General features: G+C 40.9%; 1 protein-coding gene and 1 pseudogene across 1 annotated transcript in view; both read right to left on the bottom strand.

Annotated features, from left to right (window-relative positions):
- The window catches only part of CRIM1 (cysteine rich transmembrane BMP regulator 1), a 325,649-nt gene that overhangs the window by 258,507 nt on the left and 45,195 nt on the right, over nucleotides 1-21,947 (bottom strand).
- LOC119854112 lies at nucleotides 13,821-13,927 on the bottom strand (annotated as a pseudogene).

Genomic DNA, 21,947 nt, shown 5'->3' with positions numbered 1-21,947 from the left:
ATGGCCCAGTAACCCTAAAAACCTTGACCCAGTTTTGCTGCCTTATTTTAGGATTCGGGATGAACTTTGTTCGATGGCTGTGTTCTATGAGGTACACACTGGCTATTTGTGCCAGAAGAATTACAGTCAAAACTCATACACCTGGCACACAATACGCATCAAGGAATTGTCAGAACCAAACTACTACGGGATCTGTATTGGTGACCAGGGATGGACTCTCAAACTGAAGCACTCAAAATCCTGTGTCACTTGCCAAATGCATGATAAGATAGCAGTGACGTGTACCCCTCCATTATAGCCTGTTCCTCTTCCTGAATCTGCATGGGAAAAAGTGGCGATTGACATTGTAGGACTCCTTGATACGGTTCCAAGCGACTTTAATGCCATCACTTCAATAGACTATTTCAGTAAATGGCCTGAGGTAGCGTTTACATCGCAAATCTCTTCTGCTACAGTAATTAAGTTCCTTTCTTCAGTTTTTAGCAGGGAAGGTAACTCGAAAGAGCTGGTTTCAGATAACGGCAGTCAATTTACTTCCCTGGAGTTTGAAACTTTTCTAGCAGAGAGGAACATTTTACACAGTGATCATCCCTATATTACCCTCAAGCCAATGGGGAAACTGAATGGTTTAACAGAAGTTTGAAGGAGAGTTTGCAAACGTCTGAACTGGAAGGGCGATTGTGAATAACCTTCACTACTGATTACTTGCAAGCATACCAGGCTACATGACATGCCACAACACAAAGATCATCCGCAGAGTACTGCATGGGAAACAGATGAATACTAAACTGAACATTGCTGGATTGTTAAAGGCACGACCTGATGCCTCAAACAAGGATGATGTGAGAAAAAGAGTTGAACAGAACCAAGAAAAGTATAAGGCTTTCACAGACAAGCGGTGGAGTGCTAAGGAACCAAAGTTTCAGTGTGGTTCCTTCATTAGGATATGAAAACCTGGAATTTTATGTGAAGGGGACCATAAATTCACAGCTCCTCTTAAAATCATAGAGAAGAAGGGACCTTACACCTATCGACTTTCTGATGTGCGGGTACGGAATGCTTCTTATCTTGCATCTGCCTATGCACCAAGAGGAGATTATGCCAACACCCAGTCTGCATTGGATGACTTCACCGTAGTATCAACTATCAACACAAGACATTGCACTGGAACCGGGGCTTGAGAGACTGCCCATCAGACCCAGACGACCATCTGTCTGGACTAGAGACTATGTTATGTAGTATCTACAGTGTTTTCAGTGTAATATTTCTGCCAACAATATAGTGTCTTGTTTCATATTTGTTCCTGTGGTTAGAACAACGTTTATTTTAATTGGGAGAGTTTCTTAAGAGAGGAGGGAATGTGGTGTTTAGAAGCTGCTTGTAATTATTAGAACTGGGAGCACTGACTGTTGGGAGTCTGAAAGGACAGGAAACAGGAAGGCAGGAGTTGAGGAGGTGGAGTGAGAGCTACCAAGGGTGCAGCAGCAGCTTGGTAAAGAGGTTTCCACTTTATTTTTTTGTAGTCCTGTTGAGGTTTGTTAGTACCTTGCCTGGTTGCCACACCCTATGACCTGAAGAAAATGGGGAAATCCCTACATGGTAAGTAGAGCCAGAATAGTTACCAGTCAGGATAAGGATTTTAAACATATTAGAATTTGTTGAATCAACCTGGAGCAAATGTAGAAATTTATTAGGAACTTAATGACTAAATAGCTTGCCTGTACACATTGTAAAGCTGTGAGGGACACCACTACCACAACCACAAGCATGCAGATATCCAGTACACAAATGGACTCTATTTTTCTATACTGAAAGGAGCAGTGGTGTACTACAGAATTATATTTTTGGTAACAAACATTAAAGTTCATACATAAATTAACATATGCCTAGAACATATTAAGCACCTCTCATAATTAGTCTCACTGTAGGTTTTTTAAAAAAATATATGAAATTAAAACTGGACAAGCCATTTGGTTCAACTTAATCACACAGTCAAACCAATCTGGTTGCATTCATTCATATTACTAGTTAAGCTAACACCACAGCATTTCTGGCAAGAATAGTTTCTCTTAGAATTTGACAGAGCTTGGAAAGCAATTTTAGTCATGAAAGTATCAGTCACCCTATCTTTTATACAACTCAATTGCATCTTCCACAAATCCACCAGACACCGTAAAACACTAGAGAGGAAGGAGGTCCCATGGAGCTATTAGTAACTGAACTATTCATACATATTAACCTTCTAGAAGTGTTACTGACCCTGTAAAACAACCCAGTACCACTACCTGGCTGAGGAAGCAAGCATAAGGCACAGCCATCAAGCTCCTCTGTCAGGATCCCAGATGGTCTGTAAGTTTCTCAAGTGTTTGAGGATCCTCCATATAATACGACTTACACACACACATTCACTTTCAAATGTACAAGATCGGCATTAAAACAGTTTCAACAGCAAGAAGATCTGAGACACTTCAAACCCATTACGCACCAAAACATTCAGTTCGACCCTTCTAGAATCTTCATAAGAAAAGCAGGAGGTTCAAGATAATTTTGTAACACTTACTGCAGCATAAACTGAACAGATTTTAGTTAACCAGTTAGTATATACAAACAGCTATTTATTTGATCCAAATAGAGAGAGATACCAATTATATTCCTGTATCAAAAAAGATCCATCATATAATGTTTATCTTATTAGTAATGCTGATTTTCTATCTACAATACCAGGTCTTTTTCTGCATTAAAGCTTTCTTGGTATCTCTTCCCTGTAGGATATGTTTGTCACAGGTAATTTAGCCCAAAGACGTAGCAGTTACATCTTTCAAATCGCATCTCATTTTGCATCACCTCACAATTTTGTTAGTATGCTCTTTAACCCTCTTCCAGATGAGTAGAAAAATTCTACATGATTTGACTTATTACAGATTCTTATAGCACGCAATTATACATCTACACAACACTACATTTAGCATTATTTTCTCTTGCGCACCCCAATCATGAGACTATGCTCTTATCTAATCGAATTAAGTTTTGGAATTAAGATCAGAATGATAATGCGACTCCTATAATATAAAATTTACTACGCATTCCTTCATTTACTTTTTTTTTAATTCAGTAAGAGTCAAGACTATTTTGTTATCTATGATCCCATTCAGCTTATTGCTCAGGAGTTCCTTATATTTAGGGTGTTTCATAGTTTCTTCCCTGAATATTTATTCAAATATTACACTAGGGATTGAAAAATAGATTTCTGAGTTATAGACTTCAGAGTCACTTTTCTCTGAAACATTGTATTTTTTCAAATCCTCTGGTAGCTCTCAAATTTAGTTCTCAAACAAAATTGTCAGATTTCTAAGGTAGCTCGGTAAATATATAATTTAAGGGTGCATATAATCTGGACCCCTGAATTGTTTGCACTCATATTTTCATATACCTTTCCCTGTTAATTATTCTTCAAAGGTCTTCATTATCTTCCAATTATGCCAGTCTTCTGTGCAAATACAGATCTTATCTTTTGTTGCATCAACAACTTAATTCTCCTTAGTATTAATGGGTCTTTCCCCTCCCAAGTAATTTCTTTCTTGAACTTTTTCTCTCCCCCTCGCCTCTTCTCCAAATATGGAGTTTATTTACCCACAGATTGCTAGGCTGGTTTGTAGCCTGGGATCATTTTGAACTTCACAATACCACCAGATACCTAAATAGCCATGGCGGCAAAACACAACCACTTCTATCTCCAAATGCCCTGTCTTAAGAGACAGACCAAATCACAAAGATGCAAGCATTTGTAACTTCTACACTTGATTATTGAAACTAACACCTAGGAATAAATCTACATACCCTGAAAAAGCTCCAACAGATACAACACAGCAGCCTGTTTATAAACAAAAAAACCATATCGATAAGCACATCATTCCAGTGCTCTGCTCTTTGCACTGGGCCTTCATGGACTCAAGCTGCAAGGAGTTGATAAGGAACTCCCTGTATACCCCCATACCACAGCACAAGTTTGAAGTGAGCTGTAGCTCACGAAAGCTTATGCTCAAATAAATTTGTTAGTCTCTAAGGTGCCACAAGTACTCCTTTTCTTTTTGCGAATACAGACTAACATGGCTGCTACTCTGAAACCTAGATTCAGAGACACTGACGACAAAAATCTCTGACAAGACTGCATGCACATCCTGATGTGGAGTACCCACAGAGACACTATTTGAAGAACCTTTGTTACGATACATGTATAACATACAGTCAGACATATATCCAGGTAACTGGAGTTGCATGCAAGTACAGTCGCCTGTGGTTTTGAACAGTTCTAGAGCTATTTCATGAACCTCCCACTCCAGTCTTCCTCTGTAGCATATGCTCATTGTCTTTTCACTTTTGTGTGTTTGCTCAAATGGGATTTCCCACCATGATTCAAAGTGAAAAAACTGCATATTGCCAGCACTGAATGACACATTTGAGCCTTCTACCTCCTTTTCCCCATAGGTTTCATCCACTTCTGTTAGCATGAGAACATAGAGCAGTTTTCCATGCTAAAAGTGCTCTGTCTTCACCAAGTCACTCTAAGGTAGTTAACCATTTTACATAAGGAAATTGGGGTAGAGAGATTAAGTTATTTGCACAGAGTTCAGGAGGGAGTCAGAGACTTGGAAAAATCATGGTGTTCAATTTTTGGACACTTGCCAACCACCAGATCATACTCCTCAAAACCCCAGACTAAGCAGGGAAAGTCTTAGTACACCAAAATGAATGTTTTGGAAAACAAGAATGAAAAAACAGGTAATGCAAGTTCCTTTGCATTGACTGTTGTAGGCAAAATCAGACATGTGCAAAACCAGGCAACAGCAAACACCGCACCACTCAAGTAGTATTCTTGGAGTCCCCATACTCCAATGCATTTAATGGAAGTACCTCAGGGGCACTATGACGGTAGATGTTTTAAGTATTTTATATAGTTGAAAGTCAAGATGGATATTTTCACCCATCAAAAACTAATTTATGTTGAGAGCCTTTTATTTTGTATTTCTGAATTTAAGTCCAAAACAATTACTCATAATCAATGTTTCTGATTCAGACCTGTAATAAGACCATGCTGCAGAGTATAAATAGCAAAGGAAACAGATTTAATAACCAGATCATTTTTGTTGTTGTTCTCTAATAAAAAACATACCCCTTGACATAGCATATTGCAATTATTCAGGAAAACTGGTGTCTTTGTCCACAATGTCCTCTTGATCATCATGCAGATTTCACCAAAAGAGGCATAATTTTACCTCCTCAGGTAGATTTCACCTCATCTTGTCAACACAATCTGGATGTTTAGTTAGCTCTTGAAGGTTGAACTATAAAGAATTTTCTTCAGCATCCTTTACAGTGGGCACAAGCTATTGCAGTTTTGAAGTACTGTGAACACTTACTGTGAATGATCTCCGAGTGTCCTGCTTTTAAGATTACCAACCCTGATTATTTAAAGTTTAGTGCTAGTTTGTGGTAGTAACCTGTGAAACATCCACTCCTGTGTACCATCATTTCCTATAAAATCTTGCCAACTAATTTCTAAGGCAAGGTTATGAAGGCACTAGTGGCAACCCATCTCCAAGATTCTTAGACTCTTTCCAATCAAGTATTAGAACTGGTCAGAGCCTTGGCAAAGAGACCTCACTGGTGCTCGTCTTCAGAGCCACGAGAGCTGGATGACATCTTTGTTGTTAATGTTAGATTTAAAATTGGCAGCTTTTGTTGGAAGCATGGTGTGGCTGACCAATTCTACAAAGACCTTCACAGGGGTGACAGAAGCTATATTACATGGTTTCAGTCATTCTTCTCATATCCAGAGAGTCATGATAGGGAAAGTTCTTCCCCAAGAGCTCTCATCTGTGAAGTCATTTTCCATTTAGTCTCCTCGCCCTCAAACTGCATCTTGAACATTAAGATCCAACAAGCCCATATGGGTTTACCCAAAATCAATATGCTAATGGTAATCACCTTACTCCCTTTAGAGCAGATAATGTCATTACCCCTCACTCTCAAAGACACTAAAGCAAGACTTTGAAATAAGCAGAGCAGCTCAAGTACTGTGTAGGCAAGATGGCGGTAGTGATCTAGACAGGAAGGCATACCACAAGCATTTCAATTTATGGGTGGAGCTATGATCTCTGTCAATACAAGACATCCAAACTGCAGCAATGGCCACAAGTACCCTTATCTGTTTTCAGCTAGCCAGGAGCATTTGTCCTTTCCTCTGATTTTGTCCAACAACTCACTGGAAAGCAAGTTTCTCATTCCACCTAGAACAGCTTCTGTATCCACTTTATGGGGCCAGGACAGCCCTATGACCCACAAATTACATCCTGGACAACAGACCTAGAGAGATAAACCCTAGGGTTTTTCGAGAGAACTGGCTCAGGTGCCCAAGGGTCCCTGAAGAGTCCTTTACTGTAACTCCCTCTCAGCTACTCCTACTATCCGGAAATCTACTTCCAGAGAAACAAAGCATCTCAATTGTCCTAGGAGACTTCATGTCATTCATAAAGACACCTTAGAAATTGGTGCCTTTTAATCAGAAACAGTAATTCTTTTGCAAGATGTGTACAATGGAAAGCGATGGGGGAATAAAAACTTACCAGCAGTTCTGTCTATTGTAGTCTTCCTCTTCCTTCAGCCTATAAGAGTCCTTATACTAAACGTTATGGCTCCACCTACCAGGAAGCAAAAGAATTGTCAATCAAGGACATTACAGACATACCAGCCTGCCCACTTCCATTCAGTTAAAAATTTTCTACACCATGGATACCTACACACCACATAGATACTTAGAGAAAAACCTCACCACTGGACTACAATAAGGTGACAGAGAAGGAAAGTACGGATTTGTTACAGGGTTTGGGAGAAAAGGCTGGTTATAGCAGTTTTCCTCCTTGCCACACATCTCTTCCCCTGTGCTAGAATAAGAGCTTATAAGCAAATCAAATCAATAGGAGAAGAGTTACTATAGAAAGTTACTGGAATGACAAACTTCTGCCTAAAGGCTGCTACCAAATTTGTGCAGCATATCTAGTAAGAGAGCAACCAAAACCTATCTAGGAGCTTACCATGTTTCAGTGTATGAGAACAGGACTTCCCCTCAGTTGCAGACACTCACTGTTTCCTCTACTTTGATAAAAGAATATGCCACTGTCTCAAGCAACTATTAAGTTTAGTTATGTGCAATCCTGAAGGCATACCCAAGATATGAAAGAGCTTGTGTTTGTCCCCCAATCAAGTAATTTTCAGATGAGGAAAGAAAAAATTATTCAGAGGATCCATGAATAGCAAACCTCAATCTAGACCTAGTCTCACCCTGCATACTTGCGTATAAAGTGCATAGTTTAATTGCATGTAGCCAAGACGACGTCACAAAAATTAGAACTGAGGTAAAAATGTACCTACTCCTAGTCTCTGACAAAGGAGGAAGCATAATCTATTGGTTAAACAAAGGCTGTGGGAATCAGAGTAGCTGGGAACTATTCCTGGCTCGCTGTATGATCTTTTGCAAGGCAACTTCTGTGCTCATTTCCCCAGGCTAAAATGAAGACACCTATTGCACAAGGCGAAAGTAAGTGTTCATGTCTTAAGTGCAGTGTAATCCTGAATACTTATAGTGTCTCTAACTAACAATATTTTTAATGAGAATAATTCTAAGACTTAGATGCAAGAAGAAATCCTACATCCCAACCTCAAAATTATCACCAGATATCAAATTCATAATTTCTGTTGAATTCAGTCAGAATACATGGTCATAAAACTCTTCCCTAAAGAGGAGAGGCAAGATGTGATGGTACATAAAGCGATAAGATGCAGACAGGAAACAAGTACAAGTACAAGTACAAGATCCTCTTCTCAGCAAAGAGTCACCATCCCCTGAGGTTCATAGCCACAGAGAAAGAAAGGAATTGTTCTTTGCCAGGAAGTTTCTCCGTAAAGAGCCTTTGCAATTTTTTATGCCAGAGACCAGATAATCAGAACTTATCCCTTTGACCTAAAGTGACATTCAGATGCCCAAGAATGGCCACATTCAACTAACTGTATTATATGAAGAAGCTATTCCCCCAAGTCAGGAAATTCAAGAGGAAACAGCATCTGAACACCTGCTATTTTTGTTCTGTGCAGCATAACATGGGATGTAGACCAACAAAAACTGGCAAGTATGGCCATATCAGTTAAAGAGAGGTAATGGAAAAAAATGTGTATACAAAAACCATTTGTGTATACAAAAGCTGCTATGGCACCATATAAAAATATGGAGAACTTTCCAATGGGGCAATGTTCGCACAGGAAACCATGGATTTGGGATACCTGATAGTGGCACTAGAGTATGAAGTAAGCATGGCAAAGATCGCACCATATTCCCAGAAAAGACATTTTCTGGAATGAAGGTTATTCTCACAGAACTCTCAAAGTATTCTCAAAAAGGAGGAGAGAGCAACATAGCCCCAACCAAAAAGGAGTGGAAGTCCTCTACAAAATAGAAAGGAATATACATGTACTAACAGCATTTCTTTCCAACTGTGCTCTAGTTAAGTCTTTATTGCTGGTGTAGCTCTATCTGATATTTTCTGCAAACGGAAGGCAAAGAGGAAGTTTAAGTTGGAAAGGAGAAAACTGGTATCTAGCTGAATGAAAAGGGAGCAACAAAAATATACTGTCCCCCTTCCTCCCTTTTAGAAAAAATGCTGGGGTCTTAAGACTCCTGGATACTTTCAGGAACAGAAGAGAAGATTACAGAAATGACCACGGAAAGACCTGAGACTGAGAACTTTCAGAGTTAACACCTCCTCAAGCTCCCCAAGACAGTTATCTATATGTACGTGTCCCAGAAGCATTTTAAAAATGGTATGAGCCTCTTCCAAGGTAGCAAACAACATGATTTCATTTGGCATTACATATGAAGGATTAAACTCAAAACAGGCAATGGGAAGTCTTTATCCAGAGTAACCTGTCCAAAAACAGCAACAAAGAGAAGCTATCTTACAGAGGAATCAGAGATAAGACCCATTACAAAATCTTAGATGAACAGAGGATAGGATCTATGTTGACATCAATATAAAGGAACATCACTATTAATTCTGGAACCTAGGAAAACTGATTTTGTAGTTTAGAAAGGTCTCTATACCTGATATATAGCTACATCGAGCCATAATTCAAGCATATAGCATTCTATATAGAGGCATCTTTTCATGGATAAATTATATTAGTGTCTTTCCACAGCATGACAGTAACTTGAGGCTGTAAACTATCCCTAAGAACACAGCTAACCAACCTATTAATTTCTCTAGGCTGGGATGGAGAAATATTTGCTCCAAGGGAACAAAGATAGATGAAAAGGGGGTGGAGGGGCAAATAGTAGCCCACAGGTATAATGATCCATTATAGTCATGGAAGTGGATCTGCTCTTCTAGTCCTGTGCACTAATTGGTCAATGTTTAAAACCAGTCAGGTTCATCTAGGCTAGAAATTAGGCTTTATTTTTAACCTCTGCTGATGGAATGAACAAGAATAAAAGCATTGTAGAAGAGTTATACAAACAAAATCTTAAGGCAATACTTTATATGACTTTCACATCAACTAAGGGAAAGCACATTGCAACCAAATATCTAGATGCTTATAAATGCTCAAATAGAAAGGGCTGTCAAAGAGCACTGCATATACAAAAGTTTGATCCTACAAGCACCAGGCAGAGATCACAGAATGTATGTGCAGCCAATAAGAAGCTATACAGAACATATTCTTCAAAGGCTAGTAAAGAAAGAAACCTCATTACCAACCCTTTTTGCACATTCCCTTTCCTCCTCCCCATACAAATCCTGATACTAGCTACATGCCATTAACATTATCAGCGAGCATCTGTTCATTAACAGCAGATGTGTGAACTTAGGACAACGTAATATGGATAGTGGTTCTTCATGACAAACACCATACAGCATCTGTCATGTTCTCTGGACATGCCTGACAAATGTTAAACTGCCAAAAGCACTTCCACGGGCATATTGCACTGCAATACCCATCCCCCCCAAGTACTGGTGATACCATTTAATTCTCTGGGATGTCACCATTGAGCTGTTCTTGGTGTAGTAGAGCAGACAGAAGTTCCCACGCATGGGTTGGGCTCTCTACTTAACAGCACCCAAACCCAACTCCTGTGCACTGAGTCATCTACCATCATTTCCTCAGACACCTGACAGCAATTCTTCCACAAAGAAAAAAAAAACAAAAACAAAACATTGCCTTCTCTTCCATCATTAGTGATATGAACTAATACCCCCTTCAAAATGCTCCTGGGAAGCAACAAACTGTCTGCAGCCTTCCCGTCAGCCCTGATTTATTTCAGTTTAGCACCATGACTTCTAGGCTTCTCTCGCCCAGCCACTGCTTTCTTCAATCATTTTCCATCTTTTCTTCCCTCTTCAACTCTTCATGTCTCATCTCCATTTCTGTGTTCTTATAAAGTGTCATCTGCAGACAACTTAACACCACCTCTTCCCCGTTTCACATGTTCTCACCTCATTCACTGGTTCCCCCCCCATAGCAGTCACTTTACACCTCTCTTTTTCTGTATTCCCCCCCATTTTCTGTATTCCCCCTTCCCCTCTTTCAGCTCCAACTGCATCTTAAAGATGAATTTGGGTTGTCTTATGACATGCATTTTTTAATGGGCATTCCCTATGAGTTGGCAGCCTTGGGTTCCTCACCTCCCCTACTTTACTTTCAATCCCTTTGTATTAATGTTTTAAGAAAAACAAGCATAATTGAGAAATATGTTTGTATGTGGTCAGGCCATTTCAAAGCAAGGTATTCTTCTAGTGCCGTTTCCAGACAGAGGGTGCCAGTTAAGACTAGCCTCTAAGACCCAGTTCTAGGTTCTCACTGCCTTCAAGAAGTTCTTCACTTTGCTTACTTTTTTAGAGAGAGACTGGAGCAATTTTGACAGAAGTAATAACAGGTCAGAAGTTAAAAGAATAAATAAATAGAATGAACAGAAATGATGCCAATAATCCTGGAAAGTTACAGGAAATATGGACAACTGATATTCAAATAGCTATTTTTATTAAGGTTAAAAGCCAATGTATTAAAACCACTGGTATGAGCAAATACGGCCGTACTAACAATACAAATGATATGCACATACATGTCTGAGTTTTCCAAAGGAGGGTATGAGAATAGTTTAGACTGCATATATGGAAAAAACAGGTCTATACCCTTCTCTAAAAGAATAGAAGTGTATGACTATTCAGTGTTTTATTGGGACCCTGTAATTATAAAAAAAATCTTCCCTTATTTTATAAGCAATCATGTGGTTTAATGTGTAAACACATGGAGTTAACACTGGAAGAGAATAAAAATTTGTCTAAAGAAACAGACTTTTGAAAAAGGTGAACGTGGACTCAGTCTGTGATAGTAAGACACACAAACCAACACCCAGCATTTGATGAAGTGCATGTAAAATATAATGAAATTCCAGGACCCGCTTTTCCAGAGAGAAGTTAGTAAGAGAAGAAGAATATGCAAGAACACTACTTTGCATATGTAAGAGGAAGCTTGAGAGCACAGATTTTATATTTATTGGCACAACAAAGATAGTAAAGCACAATGTACCATAAGAAGTCCAAAAAGACAACATCAGTTAGATGGATGGATACTACCACTCTGCTTTTAATGTTACAATACTTTCAGTGAAACTAAAAGAAAAGTAAACCTGATCCTAGAATGATATAAAAAGAGCTTACATATAAGCCAAATATAATAAAAAGGTCATACTGGAAGCCAGCAAGTAACAGACATGATGATTATACAGATTAAGGATACAGCACACAAGGTGATAGCACCTAACTGAAAAAAATCTGTGCTTTAAGACCCAAGAATAAAGCAAGCAAGATGTGTGATCTGTTTTATTCAAAGTAAAAACAAAGCTCTGCACCATACACATGTAAGCCAGACTCTAAAAGCAGCAGCAGCCTAGGAAAAGTAATGTCTTGGCTTACTTGAAAAGGATGAAGTTTACCTTTAGGATCCAAGTTAAAAGGAAGAGAAAAATTAAACAGGATGATTCAAGTGACACCATCAACGTGAAAAATTATATTTTCATCTAAACCCTGTGGCCATATTACACTGTTACTAAATTGAGAGTAAAATGTTCAGTAATGTTTCTGCATTTGTCAGCACTTGTATAGCAAGTTTCACTGATTCACAGATTGTCAGTTGCACTTCCTTTCTGAATTGTTGAAGGGAGCTCACGTGCATGCTCTTCCCCAAGCTCTTCAGCAGCACTGAAATGAAGAGCTAGCAAAACAGTAATTGCACAGACAAGAAGAAGAGCCCAAGCGGTTTGATGTTGCTTTCATGTGCATCATTCTACACATAGCAAGGAAACAATTTTTTTTTAATTCATTCACTACATACTATTTAAAGTGTGCTTTCAAGAAAATTTATATTTTGGAAGTCTATTTCAAGAACAGAAATTGGCAACACACAAGTCAACAGATCTTCCCAAAGACTGGGTACATTTGAAATGTGTTTATGAAGAAAGTAATAGGGAAATTCCCAATTTGAGTAATACAGAATCTTTATCAAGTACCAAAAAGGTAAGAAATGGCAAAATAGCAGGGGCACATTGTTTTAAATGAACGTACGCCTGTAAGGACAAAGGATTTTTTTAAAAAATACACATCAGGAACAAAAGGAACCCTACAATGCTATAAGTGTACTAGATGAGATGGTAAAATTGTCAAATGACAAGTGTTCACTAAATTATTTTAGTTCTGTATTTGGAAAGAATATGGAAGATGTGTTCATATCTTACAGCAATAATGAAATATTTTCTGCACCAAGAGTAACTAGGAAGGATGTTAAACAGCATCTTCTAAAGCTAAAGATAGAAATCTGCAGGATTAGATAACTTGCACCCAAAATGTAAAAACTGACCAAGAAGCTCTCTGGACTGTTGATATTTATTTTATTGATTTTAACAACAAAGTTTTGAAGTGCTGGGGAACTTCCAGAATGAGCCTTCCATTGTGCCAATAGTTGGAACTACAGAAATTTCTGTAATGCCAAAAGGTTAGAGAGTATTTGAGAAAGGTCAAATTCTCCTTGAGCCTCAAAGTTCTGAGTATTACTACATTGGTGATTTCTTAGCATATTATATAACTACAATTATTTAACTCTTTAAAATGCCAGAAAGGAAAATGCAAAATTTTTATTTTATAAAAATCTACTAGTCCTGTGGAAGGCCAGACAGTTCAGCAGCTGAAAAACTAAACACAACTATGCTAGAACAGAGTACATGGTATGAGACACAGTTTAGTCTGTCTCCATCTTGCATAGGAGATGGAAACACAATAGTGCTAGGTATGATATAGGTGCACTATATAGGTTCTCCCCCACCCTTAACAAATACTAGAAATTTACATAAGCTATTAAATATTATTCACAGCTATTCTAGGTGACACTTTTTTCTAGTAAAAATCATTTCATACACAGACTTGATAGCACACAAGAAGAAAGACTCCTCATGCGCCTATATTTACTGCTTGGGAGAAAACTCTGGCGTTGAACATAGTAACTTGCTTGAGCTGGCAAGTGTAGAAGTGACAATAGCATTCTGAACTGCAATAGAAATTCCCACTGCATGTGCAGCATAACACCAGTAATAGGGACTAATTCAACCCTGATACAACAGTAAACTGGGTCCATCTCATTGTCATTAAGGGAAACCAATAGGAAGAGATCATGAAACAGAATGAAGTTGGCACCTCAAGTACAGAAACAGAAAGTGAGTTAATTATGGAGAACGTGACCCTCCCCATATTGGTAGAAACTCAAATGTTCCTCTCCACGGAAATCTTTAGTAAAAGGCAAAAGATTTATATGATACTGGTGGGAGGCAAGCACAGCTGACATCACTTGAAAGACTATCCAGGAGAATACAAAAAGAAAAGGAGTACTTGTGGCACCTTAGAGACTAACAAATTTATTAGAGCATAAGCTTTCGTGAGCTACAGCTCACTTCATCGGATGCATTTGGTGGAAAAAACAGAGGAGAGATTTATATACACACACACAGAGAACATGAAACAATGGGTTTATCATACACACTGTAAGGAGAGTGATCACTTAAGATAAGCCATCACCCACAGCAGGGGGGGGAAAGGAGGAAAACCTTCCATGGTGACAAGCAGGTAGGCTAATTCCAGCAGTTAACAAGAATATCAGAGGAACAGTGGGGGGTGGGGTGGGGGGGAGAAATACCATGGGGAAATAGTTTTACTTTGTGTAATGACTCATCCATTCCCAGTCTCTATTCAAGCCTAAGTTAATTGTATCCAGTTTGCAAATTAATTCCAATTCAGCAGTCTCTCGTTGGAGTCCGTTTTTGAAGCTTTTTTGTTGAAGTATAGCCACTCTTAGGTCTGTGATCGAGTGACCAGAGAGATTGAAGTGTTCTCCAACTGGTTTTTGAATGTTATAATTCTTGACGTCTGATTTGTGTCCATTCATTCTTTTGCGTAGAGACTGTCCAGTTTGGCCAATGTACATGGCAGAGGGGCATTGCTGGCACATGATGGCATATATCACATTGGTAGATGCGCAGGTGAACGAGCCTCTGATAGTGTGGCTGATGTGATTAGGCCCTATGATGGTATCCCCTGAATAGATATGTGGACAGAGTTGGCAACGGGCTTTGTTGCAAGGATAGGTTCCTGGGTTAGTGGTTCTGTTGTGTGGTGTGTGGTTGCTGGTGAGTATTTGCTTCAGATTGGGGGGCTGTCTGTAAGCAAGGACTGGTCTATCTCCCAAGATCTGAGAGAGCGATGGCTCGTCCTTCAGGATAGGTTGTAGATCCTTGATGATGCGTTGGAGAGGTTTTAGTTGGGGGCTGAAGGTGATGGCTAGTGGCGTTCTGTTGTTTTCTTTGTTGGGCCTGTCCTGTAGTAGGTGACTTCTGGGTACTCTTCTGGCTCTGTCAATCTGTTTCTTCACTTCAGCAGGTGGGTATTGTAGTTGTAGGAATGCATGATAGAGATCTTGTAGGTGTTTGTCTCTGTCTGAGGGGTTGGAGCAAATGCGGTTATATCGTAGCGCTTGGCTGTAGACAATGGATCGAGTGGTATGATCTGGATGAAAGCTAGAGGCATGTAGGTAGGAATAGCGGTCAGTAGGTTTCCGATATAGGTGGTGTTTATGTGACCATCGCTTATTAGCACCGTAGTGTCCAGGAAGTGGATCTCTTGTGTGGACTGGTCCAGGCTGAGGTTGATGGTGGGATGGAAATTGTTGAAATCATGGTGGAATTCCTCAAGAGCTTCTTTTCCATGGGTCCAGATGATGAAGATGTCATCAATGTAGCGCAAGTAGAGTAGGGGCATTAGGGGACGAGAGCTGAGGAAGCGTTGTTCTAAGTCAGCCATAAAAATGTTGGCATACTGTGGGGCCATGCGGGTACCCATCGCAGTGCCGCTGATTTGAAGGTATACATTGTCACCAAATGTGAAATAGTTATGGGTCAGGACAAAGTCACAAAGTTCTGCCACCAGGTTAGCCGTGACAGTATCGGGGATACTGTTCCTGACGGCTTGTAGTCCATCTTTGTGTGGAATGTTGGTGTAGAGGGCTTCTACATCCATAGTGGCTAGGATGGTGTTTTTAGGAAGATCACCAATGGACTGTAGTTTCCTCAGGAAGTCAGTGGTGTCTCGAAGATAGCTGGGAGTGCTGGTAACGAAGGGCCTGAGGAGGGAGTCTACATAGCCAGACAATCCTGCTGTCAGGGTGCCAATGCCTGAGATGATGGGGCGTCCAGGATTTCCAGGTTTATGGATCTTGGGTAGCAGATAGAATACCCCAGGTCGGGGCTCCAGGGGTGTGTCTGTGCGGATTTGTTCTTGTGCTTTTTCAGGGAGTTTCTTATGCTCTAATAAATTTGTTAGTCTCTAAGGTGCCACAAGTACTCCTTTTCTTTTTGCGAATACAGACTAACACGGCTGCTACTCTGAAACCAGGAGAATACAAAGCTCTCTCTCATGAGAGATAAAGGTAGATTCCTTCACAAACACTCCCATGGTGGTAAGACTCCACCTAGTGGGAGAAAGTGTAAGGAATACAAACAGAGTGGGAAGGAGCACTAGATTGATATGCCCCTGACAGAAAAACAAACAGACTTCTGAATTGGGTGGCAGGGATGAAATTGCCAAGTCAGAGTTCTCCCAAGCCAATCTCATATTTTCTGCAGAAATACAGTAGGAGCTATAAGCTCAATGCCCACAGATGGACAGGGTTCAGTATAGATTCTCCAAGCAGAAAGGAGGATATCCAGCTAAATCAACACTTCAGAGGAGAAGCACATAAAACTCCATGCAAAGCAAAGACCTACAGGCTTTCTTTATGCATGGCTTGAAGGCCAGTCAGTGCAATATTTCAACAGCCATTTCCCCCATCTCAAAATCCTCAATTCTTATTCTGTAATTATTTTCTTCACATGTTCTCTTTCAAGCTGTAAAAGAGAAGCGTTAGAAGGAGCTGAAAATTAAGATATGGCTGCACTCCATGATTCCAGGGTGTAGGAAAAGAAACCTGAGGAGGAAGTGGGTGGGTTGGTGCATTTATATTCTTTTCTTCCTGGCAGGCTGCCAAACCAGTAGGCTTACCATAAACATAAGGACCATTTGTAGGACGAGGGTTGGAGAAATACAGATACCTAGCCTTCAGCCTGAGAGAGAGAATGGGTCTCTCTCCACCTTTTAATCATGCTGTTTTTAAAATCAAGATCTATTCTACAGCGACTGTCATTGTGGGTATTTTGTGGGGGAACTGGGGAGGAAGAAGAGTCATTCTCCTAAGCGGCCTGAACTAAGGTATGTCAAGTTCTTCCTCATAAATAAGACAGCTGCAAACGCAGACCAAGTGGAGGGCTAACTACAAATGGGATAGGCAAGCTAACACTTTCAGTGAGCTCATGCTTGAGGGAGTCAAAGAATTCTGCCATCATCTCCATGGCTCCTTGAGACAGGTTTGTAACCCTGATTACTACACACACCTTGGGGGGGGGGGGTGTCATGGTCAGGAGGTATAAGACACAGGGCTATTGGAGGATCATCAAAGGAAAGGGGACTTCAGATCCTAGCCTGGGCAAAAATCATCCTTCCTAAGAAATAAGAGCACGTGGCATAAGAAGTTCAAGTTCTTTCTAGATACTGGCATAATTTACTCCCCCACACAATATTTGAAAGTGTTGCTTTCATTCAAAAGAAAAATCCCTTCAGGGACTTACCTTCTCCAGTGCCAACGAATCCACAGCAAACCTGATGGAAGCCATGGGCTGCAGAGTTGGGCGATTCTTAATCCACCTGCTAAAAAGATCATGCTGGAGCTGGTAAGAACCATGAGCTGCACACCCTGGAGTTTAATAATCCACTTTAAGGAGGAGGTAGCAGCACACTGAGAAAACACACACATTACATTACTTTAGACTCCAGCTTCTGGGCTGGGCAAAGACAAGTGAGAAATCAAAACTAAAAACCTGCAACATCACAAGGTGTTCCCACTCATTAAAAAAGAGGGGAATGACACAGCTGACCATCACACTGTTCCATTCTCTGGAACAAGAGGGGAAAAAAAGATCTGACAGTAGATAACATCTAGCTATGTCCTAATAGTTTAAAAAGGTATTTCATGAAGGAAAATTAAAACAGCTAGTTACAGCTTAGTGAGGACAGGGGGGAAAAATGATTGCTCAGCAGGAATCAAACCTTATAAAGGTGTCATCACAAATTCCTTTTGATTTCTTATCTCCATAGACTGGTAGTGGAATACACTCAACATCTCAACTGACATGCAGGACAGAGAATACCACAAATCCTTTTTGTCTATAATTTCATAATGGTTTAGCCCCAGAGAGGTCTCTAAGAATTCAGCTGACCCAAAGAACTTTCTATAAATTCAAAAATAAACCTTTTTCAAGAAAGCCCATGCCTTGATAAGTAAAAACTGTACAAATTGAGACCAAGACAAAATGTAATGTTCGAAGCCCATCCTAGGTCTCTTCACAGAAACATCTCAGTCAACTGCACAAACATGGAGTAAATTTTGTATAAAGCTTGTTTTAGAGAACTGTCAATAGCAGCCCAGGGATACTCCCTGTCTGTACCATTACATCATTGTGGGTTTTCAACTTTTCTCCCTTAATAAAAATTTACCATATGAAAGTCCTACCAGTGTCCTCACCAGGGGGGAACATGATCAGAGTGGTATTTTTTTCCCCCCTCACCAATGTACAGAGAAAGCACTAACCTAACTCAATCACTACCTTCCTGAATGCACAGGTCTTACATAGCTCGGGGAATCTTTTTGCACTATTTTCAGAACGTTACCAACACACTTTTTTCTAGCTCCTCACAAAAGATACGTGATTTACATTTTTAAGGTTCCTCTTTATTGACATAGTAACCCAGATGACTTTGGGTATGTCTTCAGCTGTGAGCATACTTCCCAGAGAGACTAGACACACACTCAGTGTAGTCAGAGGTATCAAGGGCAGCAGCTGAGGCTAGCAACCTGAGTACAACTCCACCCAGACATCTGGCTATGCACTCCGGCAGCTAGCCAGAGCCACTGTATGTGCTATCCCTGGCTACATTTGTATTTCTAGTGCACAAGCTAAAGCACCGCTAGTGTTTGCCTGCCTACCTGTGCTGGGAAGCACACTACCAGTTACAGTGTAGACATACTGTTAGTGACTTAGGGCTTGTCTACACTGTACCACAGTACAATTCTTACAGGGATGTGAACTGCACAGCACATCGAAGTGTTGTGCTTTAACTGCCCTGTGACACTACTACTGGTGCGAATGAAACGATACCTTGTTTGTTAACATAGTCCTCTTTCAAAAAGGACTACATTAATGCAAACCAGTTACCTTTTAGTTTGTGCCAGCAGCACCCACACAGGGTAGTGTGAGTGCAACACTTAATGGTGCACTCTACTATTCACATCCTGTACTCGCACTGCAGCACAGTGTAGACATAGCCTAAATATCAAAAGTTACCTGGTTACCAGTTAGCCATCCCTACTCTCAAAGAGCTTAGCTCACTTCTTTTGTTTCTCCAAATGTTAAATATACGTATTTCTTTCTGAAAGAAGCAGTACTTCCCATCTGAAAGTGATATGTGATCTCGTCTCATTTGTTACTTATACAAAACAATGATTTTATTAAAATTCCAAGATATATCTAGTAATCTCCATTTTAGAAATGGGTACAAAACTGTATTTATATACTTATATGGCCATCATCATAATACCTAAGCGCCTTGCAATTTTAATTTTATCCTTACACTACCCCTGTGAGGTAGGGAAGTACAATCAACATTTTACATACAAGAAACTAAGGTGCAAAATTACATGACTGTAGTTTTGAAAATCAAGCTCATGGTATCTTATTTATATATAGCTGAAACATCAGAGTTAAAATAATGCTAATCCTCCCCTCTGCTAGCCAAGGAGATGGCTTAAGAGGGCCAAATTTGGACCTTCACTCAAATGTGTTCAAACAAGCAGAAAAGGGAAACGGCCTATGCAAAACAAGATAATACTAAACCAGGACTACCAGGAGTGGTGTGGGTAGGTGGAAGTGTTCTCAGCCACTGAAGCATCCAAATGCAATATATTTTTGAATTTGGGTGCCAAAGCTAGATACCTAGATACATGGCTGGACTGAGCACCTTCAACTAAAATTAGGGGAAGGAACCAAATGGGAAAAGCGTTCCAGGGCAGATAACTGATCCATGACACCACCTACAGACAATTCTTCTGGAGAAGTACTTGGGAACAGAAAAGTACTCGGGCAGTCTGATACGAATGACCCCTGGGAAACTCTGGATCCCATGTCTAGACTGAACTATTGTCTTGATGGGAGTGGTTATGCCCTTCCACTAACATCTGACTCAGAAGTGTCAGTGGCTTCAAATTTCATGGGCAGTGCAGTCAGCTCTGGGGGCCTTACGCCCCTGCAGGTAGATGGTACTGGTAAGTGACACTCTCTGCATACCCTGCACCAATAGTGTAGTTAATATCCCTGGTAAGAATCCATTCTTACAGGATCAGGGATTCTGGGTCTGTGCAGATGGTAGGGTATCTATTTCCCTAACACAAGGGTGCAGACTGGGCTTCTTTTGTACTGTGGTACCAACGTCAATCTCGTCAGTCAACTCCTTATCATGTCGAGTTGGTACCATCTGTGTAGGTGGTGTCCACTTTTGTTTCTTACTGATACCGGGGATAATCCTGTTCCTGTGGTTAACAATGGTTTCAGAGCGCTATTTCCCCTGAAAGCTGGGAGAATGATACAGTGACCCGTGTGAGCTCCTGGTGCTCCCACAGTCTCTCACCAGACTTGGAGAGAGTCAGAGAAGTGGCCTTCTTCTTGGATGAGGACCTGCAGGGGGATTTCTCTTGCTTTTTATAATGGTGTTTCCTACCCTTCTCATGCCTCTGTTTGGAGGAGTCCTTGGCTCTAACTCCTACCCCAGAGCTGAAGGTCACTGTGCTTAGAAGGATGCTTCTCTATACCTCTGCCAGATGTACAGGAGGGTCTGATGGACCAGTCAGACTGGGGCCTCACAGCCCAATCCATCAGGAATCTACAAAGCCTGTATTCAGTTTGAGGGGCTGTAATCTTCTCCAAAGAAGCAGAGACACTTGATCCAAGCATCACTGACTGGGAAGGCCTGAGGGCAGGATACACAGTTCTTGAATCTCAGAACCTTGGACACAGTTGTCACCCCATTTTGGGGGCAGAGGGGGAAGAGGGCAGGCAAGGGAAAGACACCCCCCAAAGTCCCAGCACTATAGTACACTTAGTTGGTTAAGAAAACTACTATTTAAAACCTATTTACGGATAATAAGCACAAGAAACTAGCTAACGCTGTTGACGGCGGTTCCACCTCAGACCACAGACAGTAGAAAAGAACTAGGGAGGCAGTCAGTCTACATTGAACCTTATACTCTCAGGTCCCAGAACAAAGGAGAAGGATGCAGATGTGGACCAATGCACATTAACAAAAATCTTCTGGTTTCAAGCACAAAACTTAAGTTACGCTATAAACTTAAGTTGACCCACGTCAGGTTGACTTGCATGCACTGTAGGGATAGGGCAGTCGTCCAGGGCTTCTTGGCTCCCCACTCCTTGCCAGAGGCACAGCAGCCAACTGGACTGAGGGTGCAGATCTCCAAACTGGGAGCATGGCTGTGCCCAGCGAGGAGCTGAGAAGCCTGGGGCAGTTGCCCTGTTCCTGGTAGAGAGCAAGTAGCTGAGAAGCCTGGGGTGGGGGAGGTCCATGCCCAGAGGCTGGTCGGCTACCATGCTCTTGGTGGGGAGCAGGGAGCTGAAGAACCCAGGCAGCAGCCCAGATTGGAGCAGGGAGCCCAGGCAGCAGCCTGAGCTGAGAGCCCAGCTTGGAGTGGAGACCTGGCAGCAGCCCAGCAAGGGAGCCCAGAGGCCACTTTCTTGTCAATTTCACGGCTCACAGTGGAGCCATGAAATTAACAAGAATGACAGCCAATAGAAGTAACAGTGTGTACAGGGACACTGCATCGCTCTAACCACACTGACATAAGCCCTACTATACCTCTTGTGGAAGCGGAGTTATGTCAGCATAATAGGGCACTTACATCGGCAGGAGAAAGGCTGTATTGCCTATACTGACATAATTAGGTTAATGTAAGCTGCCTTACATGGACCTAAGGCTGTAGTGTAGACCAGGCTCCAGAGTGGAGTACATATGGGGTCCATCACTCAAAAACTGTCTGCTTAGAGTTTCCTCATGAACCTAAGCAATAGGGAGCAAAATCAGTCAGCACATCCCTTTTGTAGGCTGCAAAAACTAGGAAACTATTTTCTTGGTCGTTCAGTTCCACTGTTC

The sequence above is a fragment of the Dermochelys coriacea genome, chromosome 3, assembly GCF_009764565.3.
Source record: "Dermochelys coriacea isolate rDerCor1 chromosome 3, rDerCor1.pri.v4, whole genome shotgun sequence".
Lineage (NCBI taxonomy): Eukaryota > Metazoa > Chordata > Testudines > Dermochelyidae > Dermochelys > Dermochelys coriacea.
This window is presented reverse-complemented; position numbering and strand designations above follow the sequence as displayed.